This window comes from Zootermopsis nevadensis, unplaced genomic scaffold (genome assembly GCF_977971745.1).
Source record: "Zootermopsis nevadensis isolate Lab colony 2312 unplaced genomic scaffold, Znev_1.0 Znev_ptg000020l, whole genome shotgun sequence".
NCBI classification, from domain to species: domain Eukaryota; kingdom Metazoa; phylum Arthropoda; class Insecta; order Blattodea; family Termopsidae; genus Zootermopsis; species Zootermopsis nevadensis.
The window spans coordinates 16,370,838-16,381,030 of record NW_028259152.1 but is presented as its reverse complement, the minus strand read 5'-3'; the positions used below and the strand labels follow the sequence as shown (position 1 = coordinate 16,381,030).

General features: G+C 35.8%; 1 protein-coding gene across 1 annotated transcript in view; it reads left to right on the top strand.

Annotated features, from left to right (window-relative positions):
- Nucleotides 1-3,152: 3,152 nt before the first annotated feature.
- Nucleotides 3,153-10,193, top strand: part of LOC110829698 (mitochondrial amidoxime-reducing component 1) — a 28,917-nt gene continuing 21,876 nt past the window's right edge. Inside the window, exon 1 of the mRNA XM_022063693.2 lies at nucleotides 3,153-3,221. The gene's annotated coding sequence lies outside the window, so the exon portion shown is untranslated. The remainder of the gene's footprint in view (nucleotides 3,222-10,193) is intronic.

Here is a 10,193-nt window from a genome sequence, read left to right as displayed (position 1 = left end):
GAAGATAGTTCTTTTAGAACTGAAACATGTCGTGTAAAAAGTGATGTTCTAATGTAAATCGAACATTTAGATAGAGAACATCATTTTAAATATTTAAATGTTAATTTTAGTAATATTTTAATATTTAATAGGAATTTTATTGTGATTTGACTGACAAGATTTAAACAAATATATATTTATCACAATATGACGCAACTTTATCATCTCATAATTAAGTACCTAATTCTCGCAAGTTAAATAAAAACGAGATCTGCGTGGACCCTTGTATAGCCACAGCCAATCGAATTGTACTGAATTACAATAATCAACAAATATTTTAATATGGGTTACGTGACTTTTCGATCGTCTTGAAAAAAAAAACCTGTGTTAAATAATTAAGAAATCAGACTTTATGAAGCACTTATGTAATTCTCTCTCAGTCTACGTGATGAATAAATAATTTGCTTTTAATATTTAACGTAATTTTGAGAGAATATATAATAAGAAGTCCTTGACAGGTGTCGGTGGAGGGCTTTGGTTAATTCGGTTTATTTTATTATTATTTATTATTGACTGCAAATGGGTTTATACCCGGTGGCAGTGTCCTACAATAACATACAAAACAATGAGACAGAACAGCACAATGAGATACATCAACACAATGAGACAGAACAAAACAATAAACAAAAGGACACAACAAAAACAATAAGACACAATAAACAATGAGATACATCAACACAGAGACAGAACAAAACAATAAACAAAAGGACACAACAAGGTTACGTAAGCCATCTAGTTAGTTAGTTAGTTAGTTAGTTAGTTAGATAATAAAAATGACAGACCAACAAATTTGTTTAACAAATTATCTTCTAACATGTGAATGTGTTTTCCTAGAACTTTTGATAAGTTGTCATGAAATATTAACAAATTGTCCACGACACTCCATGAGTCGATAAGATAAAGCGTGAGGCCCTTGGTCTTGAGACTTTAAATATCCCTATCATAATAGAGAGAGCGAAGTTTAGATTGTTGTTAAAATATATAATGCATATTTAAAGAACTGTTGACTTTGTGTTTCAAGGTAAATTATAATCGCTGACACACGAAAGGGAAAGTCCGTAGAAAACCTCCTCGTTCTATTTTATTACACATTACGTCGATAAAGAAATTTACGTCATAAATGGAGCTGGCAGTGGTAAAGTTTTTAAATATCCTGATAGAAACTTTAAAACGTATGGCTACTTAACTACTTACTTGAAGCATGAACAGAACAGAACTTTCAAAGCGAGGAACAAATATACGAGGCGCGTCCACAAAGTAAGTTTCCCACTCGTCCCACAGCTAGCAAACCTAATATTGCGCGAAGCGACTGTGCGTACGTGATAGAGTAATGACGTAGCATGGCGCATGCACTAAGGGCACTTCCCGCGTTCTCACAGTAGCATCGTTGCAGCTGTTGAAGATGGAGGTTCTTATTCCAGCTCCCGCCGACTGTGAAGTGCGGTCAGTGATAACGCTAGGCCGCACACGGCTCGACGGACAGCAAGTCTCCTGCAGGAGTTCAGCTGGGAGGTGTTTAATCATTCACCCTACAGCCCGGACCTCGCTCCCAGTGATTTCCATCTTTTCCTACACCTCAAGAAATTCCTGTCCGGTCAGCGTCAGCGTTTTGAGAATGACAGAGAGGCGGAGATGGTTGTCACACAGTGGTTCCAATCCCAGGCGGCAGACTTCTACGACACAGGTATTCAAAAGTTGGTCCCACGGTATGACAAATGTCTCAATTCCGGTGGCGAATATGTCGAAAAATAGCTGGACACTTGCTGTATCTGTTGCAATAAATATTTCCATGAAATTGTGTTTTGTTTCTGTAAACGGCCCCAGGGAAACTTACTTTGTGGACGAGCCTCGTATAAGAACTCAGTGGAATTTTATAGACAAAATAATTTTGTTTTCAACTTTTTACTTTTTCTGACAATAGGACGTCAGCTTTCGAATGGACGATGATGAATCCCCTTAAGAGATTTTCAACGCTCACAGTTTTTATTATCTTACAGAATGCTATAAATTTCATACATCAATACATATACACATCAAAGAGTTCATTGGGTGTGTTCATAAACACGCGAGACGCACTCTAATAAAATCTTAGTCCCAGATTGAATTTTCACGTCATAATTATGATTCAGTGAGTGACTTTGCAGAATCTTTTGGTAGCAAACGATGCTATGCCCTACCACGTGTTTAAGAGATACAGCGTTAGACTGCGGGATTTATCAGATCTTCCAATGTATCAAAGTCTACAGCATTCTAGTCCAATGCTATTTATGTACACATTGCTCCTGAAAGAAAGTCACACAGAAAACTAAAGGAAAATTAGTTATTTAAATCTAGGCCTACCGGATGTTCTATCTGAGTTACATTCTTATGAACCATACCTTCAAATGAACACCATTCACTAGACGCCGGAATGCTAACAAAACTTCTCCGATATTCGCGCCATTTTTATTGTCTTTGTTCCATTGTATTCGTAACTAACCTAAGCTTTACCTTTGCACACAAACCTACTATAATCTCACAGAATAATTGCTATCTTATTATATTCCTCTCAGAGTCACCTATCGAGAAAATTAAGTACTACGACTGTTATTACCAGAGCCACCTATCGACGGCCGCTATGTATTACCACAGTCTCGCATAGCGTGATGACGTAAGAGTTGTTTCGAGAGATCTATTAATATATGAAACGGTAGTTAATTCTTCTAACTTATTATACATAATATCTGGCTTAAATTTAACTGTAATCCGTCTAGTTGTTTTTAATATGATATGTGGGGACTGACGGACATTGCAATTAATTTATGAATTTTGTGTCAATAATTCGTAAAGGTATTTAGATAATAATAAAGCTATTTTTATTATGTTGTTGTTGTGTTGCACAGAAAAATGTTTTACATTCTTGGAATGTTAGTGAACTGCTAGCCAGACCGGGGCATTCGCCACTATTTTGTATCTTACTCCAAAATCAGTTATAAGTTGCTTTCAATTAAAATGAAATAAAAATTTTATGAATTTAACATATTTTGGTTGTGTGAACGAGTTTGTGAAACATCCTGTAGTTCAGGACCGCAATATAAGGCCAACTTCTCGTCGCAGGCGCGCCAGTTAGCGCCAAGTATCACGAAGAAGTGGTACAGAGGCTCAGATCGCAAGAGGGTGTTAGGATCGATCTCTTCTCACAGGTACGTACGTAGCCCTGGCACGTTTAGAAACTTGATTTTCGTCTGACACTCATACAGCTGTGCTAGAACGTCATGGCACACATACGCCGAGGCACGTGCAAGGCCAGAGTTTGATGCAGTTAATTACGTATGCGAAGAAAGTGTCTAAATCTTTCACCTGGTCAATTCCAATTTCTTCCATTTTGTACTCAGTCGTGGTTTCTTTCGAGTCTGATGACTAGATTTCCCGTGCTTAGGCAAGCATTTGATTTTCCAGATATAATTTCCGAAACGTCACTCAACAACAAATTATTTTAAACAAAATTTTTGTTAATATATATTCACGTCGACCAGTTTCGTAATTTTACAACAAATTATTTAAAACAAAAATTTTGTTAATATATATTCCCGTCAACCAGTTTCGTAATTTTACAACAAATTATTTAAAACAAAATTTTTGGTAATATATATTCCCGTCGACCAGTTTCGTAATTTTACAACAAATTATTTAAAACAAAAATTTTGTTAATATATATTCACGTCGACCAGTTTCGTAATTTTACAACAAATTATTTAAAACAAAATTTTTGTTAATATATATTCACGTCGACCAGTTTCGTAATTTTACAACAAATTATTTAAAACAAAAATTTTGTTAATATATATTCCCGTCAACCAGTTTCGTAATTTTACAACAAATTATTTAAAACAAAATTTTTGGTAATATATATTCCCGTCGACCAGTTTCGTAATTTTACAACAAATATTTAAAACAAAAATTTTGTTAATATATATTCCCGTCGACCAGTTTCGTAATTTTAAAACAAATTATTTAAAACAAAAATTTTGTTAATATATATTCCCGTCAACCAGTTTCGTAATTTTACAACAAATTATTTAAAACAAAAATGTTGTTAATATATATTCCCGTCGACCAGTTTCGTAATTTTAAAACAAATTATTTAAAACAAAAATTTTGTTAATATATATTCCCGTCGACCAGTTTCGTAATTTTACAACAAATTATTTAAAACAATTTTTTTTAAATGTATATTCACGTTGACCAATGTTTTAGTTAACGTATCGTGATCGCCAGTTAGACACAATAATTCATAATTCATCAGAGTACTGTACTCGTCCGCCAAGGGTCATAGGATCGATTCCAATTCGAGTAATATTTGCTTGCTTGTAACGGCAGGTAGCAGATAGGCATTAACACCATCTATCTTTTATTTCTCAAAGAACTAGTTACTTAAACTTTCACTTCGACTACGTGAAATTTGACAGACTTCGACCTCAAAATTTTGTACTGTCCTGACGTCTGTTATTGATGACTTATAAACATTATTTAATATATCATTTGTAGGTGAATGCATGAACTATTTCCATTCCTAATTTCAAATCCTTCAATGGTTGATTGATTGCCGCTGTCGAATTATAAATTAAATAAACATCTTGCACGTTCGCCATGTTTTGAATTTAACAAAAATAATTATCGTCTAAAGTTGCGTATTTATGCCAAGATATAGTACGTAATTTCAGCACCGTATATTTAGTGGGGAGCTAGTGTCGCTTCTACAACGCAAGTTTGCGCATTCGCCATGTTTTTATTTCTGATAATGAGAAATTTTAAGTAACGAATTTTGGATCACTTCCAAACTCATAACGTTCCATCGAAGTTTGGAAATTGGCTGCTTGGTTCAAACTTTTAAGGGTAAGACAGACATTTGACAATATGATAACGTTAACATACTTGCATTTCTTAAAGAAAGGAACATTTACCTTAAATTGGTGATGGTCGTGTGTGAATGAACGATACAACTGCAGGCAGACAGATGGTTCGGATTACCGTTAGCGCCTGAAAATATGTAACCAGCAATGTCTGAGCACTAGGCCCACACAACATCGTAATTCCTGCTGACTGAAGTGGCCCTTTGTCTGCAGAACTTCGACGTATTATTGGCATAATTGATGACAAATTTTTACCTACAACTGTTCAATCTTTTGCCTTTCACACGCAGGAGTTAACAGAGGTTGAAGATTAACAAATTATAAACCATTTTCAGCTAAAAAATCTCCATACCATTTACGTTTTCTGCGTCATTAACTATCGGTATTTATACGAATCTAATAAACCAAGGTCTACGTATTCAAAAGTATTAACGTTTGCTTTTCAAGATTTTGTAGTGATTTAATTACAGCCTTTATATTTCAAAGTCTTGTCAATAATTTAACTCCAAAAATTTATTTAATAATCTGGCTGTCTTCTGCTTTACAATGCTGTGTAGTCTGGTAGAAGTTTACATTTTTTTTAATAATTTATTTAATACGTCCATATAATAATCTTCCTTCCGTACTGTATGAATAATATATATAATCTCTACACGAGGAAAATACATGGATACCAGCAGTTTGTTAATTTTAATTGCAGTTACAAATCTATTTTTGTACATCTAGGCTATTTACATTAGACTAGGAATTTAATTTAACTTACATCTCGATAAACGCTTTAAGTGAAATTGCAAATATTAATATGAAGCCTATTTTATGGCATGTGTTAACGTTTCGTGTAGTACATTTTTAAAAATAAAATATTTAGTTACATGTAATGTTAAATCCGTCCGTCAACATTCATTGTGGTCCCCTACTACAGGCAACTCTCGGTTTACGAACGTTCGATTCACAAACATTCGCTATAACAAACGTCACAATTCATTCAAAATTTCTTAAATTCGCCAATAGATAGAGTTCCTTATAAAAAGAAATGCCAAACGTATAGTGAACATAATTGTAAGATTTAAATACACAAACTTTTTAAAAAAGTATTTATTACAATTTTAATATTATTAATATTATTTATTATTATTTAATTTTATTATTTTAATTTTTAATTTATTATAATAATTATCAGAAAATTATTACATGATAATTATACTGAACTATTTTGGTTAATAAAATTGAAATATCTAGTAAGAACACGTTGGTTTACATGCCACGCCGCGTAGAATATTTTCTCGCATAACGCTCACATACATTACAATAAAACGTAATGTACAGATCAGTGGTATTCAACCTGGGGTATGCGTACCCCCGGGGGTACGCGAAGACATCTTAGGGGGTACGTGAAATTTAAAAAAAATATTATTTTATGATAAACACTGAATAATCAGTAATGTAATTTATTTAATTTATTTTAGATGTAGATTATATACTACGTATAACTTGAATTATACACCAACAACTTTGGGGGTACAAAGTTGAAGAGAAATTATATCTGGGGGTAGCGAACAAAAAAGGTTGAATACCGCTGGTATAGACCATTCGATGTTTAGTACATGGTTTTAATGTTTTAAAATGGCTGCTAACGTGTACAATACGTATCGTAAAAGCTCAGGAATGTAAGATACACATAACGAACCACGTCTTGAAACGGAACTCGTTCGTAAACCGCGAGTTACCTTACTGAATTCGTTAAGTAGTTTCGTAGATAAAACATGAAGACAGACAGAAGTGATATCCCCATCATACGTTCATATTATCTTACTTTGTGAGAGAGAGACGCATCAAGGTTGTCAGCTACATATTAGTTACGCGGTGACTTCGCCACGGTTATCTGGAAGTTCAAGGTCGTACGCAGTTACCATTCATTTGTTTTCATACCACCATCGAACACACAGATATGTTCGATTAATCGAATCGCAAAGTTCACAAACTAAACATTACGTAAGCCAATTGAGTGTGCACGGCTTCTACGATAATGCAGAATTAAATCGTGAGAATGGATGGCACATTAAATAGCATATCCCTGGCAGCTTGGGTTCGATTCTCAACATCTGTGAGATTTTTCACTTCACATTAGATCGGGCCTGGGATTTTTACTTACTAAGGGCAATTTCTTCAGTGAACTAGTGGGAAAATGTGACGATAGCGCTGTTGACGTGTTTGGGAGGAACCAGGTTTAAATCTCGGCCGGTTTACTAGCGGCTTGACAGAGAAATTTCTATATTTTCTCATTGTGTCCAGGCTAATGCAGGAATAATACTTCCAAATACGTCACGACAGCCTATTTCCAATTCTAAATACTAACCAATAATCTTCCCATCTCATTCGATACTACTAGGATGTAGAGTCGATAAATAATTTGAGTATCGATAAATTCCCAGAATGCAAAGCGGTCGAAATTCGCAGCGAACTACTTACGACATCGTTATCAGAGACCATTGCTTAATCTTGTAGTAGTTTTCTGTCGCTTTTCGTAACACGACTTAACACGTGAATGGCAGGGACAAGTCGAAACTGTGAAGCGTGCAATGTCCGCGAACGGACTGTTCTGCAGTGTAAAGCAATCCTCAGCCCGAACAAGATTTTTGTTAGCTTTTCTCAGTAAATTTAGCGTGAATTATGGGACCTCTCAAATATCTCTGAATTAAAGGTCATTCGGTAGTCATTTTTTCGGAAGCATATATCTGCCGAACTGCAGGAATCTGAGTGACCATATTCATGTCAGTTTGAGTTTATGCACATGTCAGAGTCATGTCATAGTCACGTCGATATCATTCCAAGGGTTTGCCGAATTGAGGCCCTTGAAAGTTTCAAAGTCATTCGGTAGTCAATTTATTCGAAAGCATATATCTGCCGAACTGCAGGAATCTGAGTGACCATATTCATGTCAGTTTGAGTTTATGCATATGTCAGAGTCATGTCATAGTCACGTCAATATCATTCGAAGGGTTTGCCGAATTGAGGCCTTTGAAAGTTTCAAAGTCATTCGGTAGTCAATTTATTCGAAAGCATATATCTGCCGAACTGCAGGAATCTGAGTGACCATATTCATGTCAGTTTGAGTTTATACACATGTCAGAGTCATGTCATAGTCACGTCGATATCAGTTGAAGCGTTTGCCGAATAGCGGCCTTTGAAATTTTCAAGGTCATTCGGTAGTCATTTTTTCGAAAGCATATATCTGGCGAACTGCAAGAATCTAAGTGACCATATTCATGTCAGTTTGAGTTTATGCACATGTCAGTGTCATGTCATAGTCACGTAGATATCAGTTAAAGCGTTTGCCGAATAGAGGCCTTTGAAATTTTCAAGTTTATTCGGTAGTCATTTTTTCGAAAGCATATATCTGCCGAACTGCAGGAATCTGAGTGACCATATTCATATCAGTTTGAGTTTATGCACATGTCAGAGTCGTGACATAGTCACGTCGATATCAGTCGAAGGGTTTGCTGAATAGAGACCTTTGAAATTTTCAAGGTCATTCGGTAGTCATTTTTTGGAAAGCATATATCTGCAGATCTGCAGGAATCTGAGTGACCATATTCATGTCAGTTTGAGTTTATACACATATCAGAGACATGTCATAGTCGTGTCGATATCAGTCGAAGGGTTTGCCGAATAGAAACCTTTGAAAATTTCAAGGTCATTCGGTAGTCATTTTTTCGAAAGCATATATCTGCCGAACTGCAGGAATGTGAGTGACCATATTCATATCAGTTTGAGTTTATGCACATGTCAGAGTCGTGCCATAGTCACGTCGATATCAGTCGAAGGGTTTGCTGAATAGAGACCTTTGAAATTTTCAAGGTCATTCGGTAGTCATTTTTTGGAAAGCATATATCTGCAGATCTGCAGGAATCTGAGTGACCATATTCATGTCAGTTTGAGTTTACGCACATGTCAGAGTCATGTCATAGTCATGTCGATATCAGTCGAAGGGTTTCCAGAATAGAGACCTTTGAAATTTTCAAGGTCATTCCGTAGTCATTTTTTCGAAAGCATATATCTGCCGAACTGCAGGAATCTGAGTGACCATATTCATGTCAGTTTGAGTTTATGCACATGTCAGTGTCATGTCATAGTCACGTCGATATCAGTCGAAGAGTTTGCCGAATAGCGGCCTTTGAAATTTTCAAGGTCATTCGGTAGTCATTTTTTCGAAAGCATATATCTGCCGAACTGCAGGAATGTGAGTGACCATATTCATGTCAGTTTGAGTTTATGCACATGTCATAGTCATGTCATAGTCACGTCGATATCAGTCGAAGGGTTTGCCGAATAGAGGCCTTTGAAATGTTCAAGGTCATTCGGTAGTCATTTTTTTGAAAGCATATATCTGCCGAACTGCAGGAATCTGAGTGTCCATATTCATAATAGTTTGAGTTTTTGCACATGCCAGATTCATGCCATAATCACGTCGATATAAGTTGAAGGGTTTGCCAAATAGAGACCTTTGGAATTTTCAAGATCATTCGGTAGTCATTTTTTCGAAACCATATATCTGCCGAACTGCAGGAATGTGAGTGACCATATTCATATCAGTTTGAGTTTATGCACATGTCAGAGTCATGTCATAGTAACGTCGATATCATTCGAAGGGTTTGCCGAATAGAGACGTTTGAAAATTTCAAGGTCATTCGGTAGTCATTTTTTAGAAAGCATATATCTGCCGAACTGCAGGAATCTGAGTGACCATATTCATGTCAGTTTGAGTTTATGCACATGTCGCCGTCATGTCACAGTCACGTCGATATCAGTCAAAGGATTTGCCGAATAGAGACCTTTGAAATGTTCAAGGTCATTCGGTAGTCATTTTTTAGAAAGCATATATCTGCCGAACTGCAGGAATCTGAGTGACCATATTCATGTCAGTTTGAGTTTATGCACATGTCAGTGTCATGTCATAGTCACGTCGATATCAGTCGAAGGGTTTGCCGAATAGAGACCTTTAAAATGTTCAAGGTCATTCGGGAGTCATTTTTTCGAAACCATATATCTGCCGAACTGCAGGAATGTGAGTGACCATATTCATGTCAGTTTGAGTTTATGCATATGTCAGAGTCATGTCATAGTCACGTCAATATCATTCGAAGGGTTTGCCGAATTGAGGCCTTTGAAAGTTTCAAAGTCATTCGGTAGTCAATTTATTCGAAAGCATATATCTGCCGAACTGCAGGAATCTGAGTGACCATATTCATGTCAGTTTGAGTT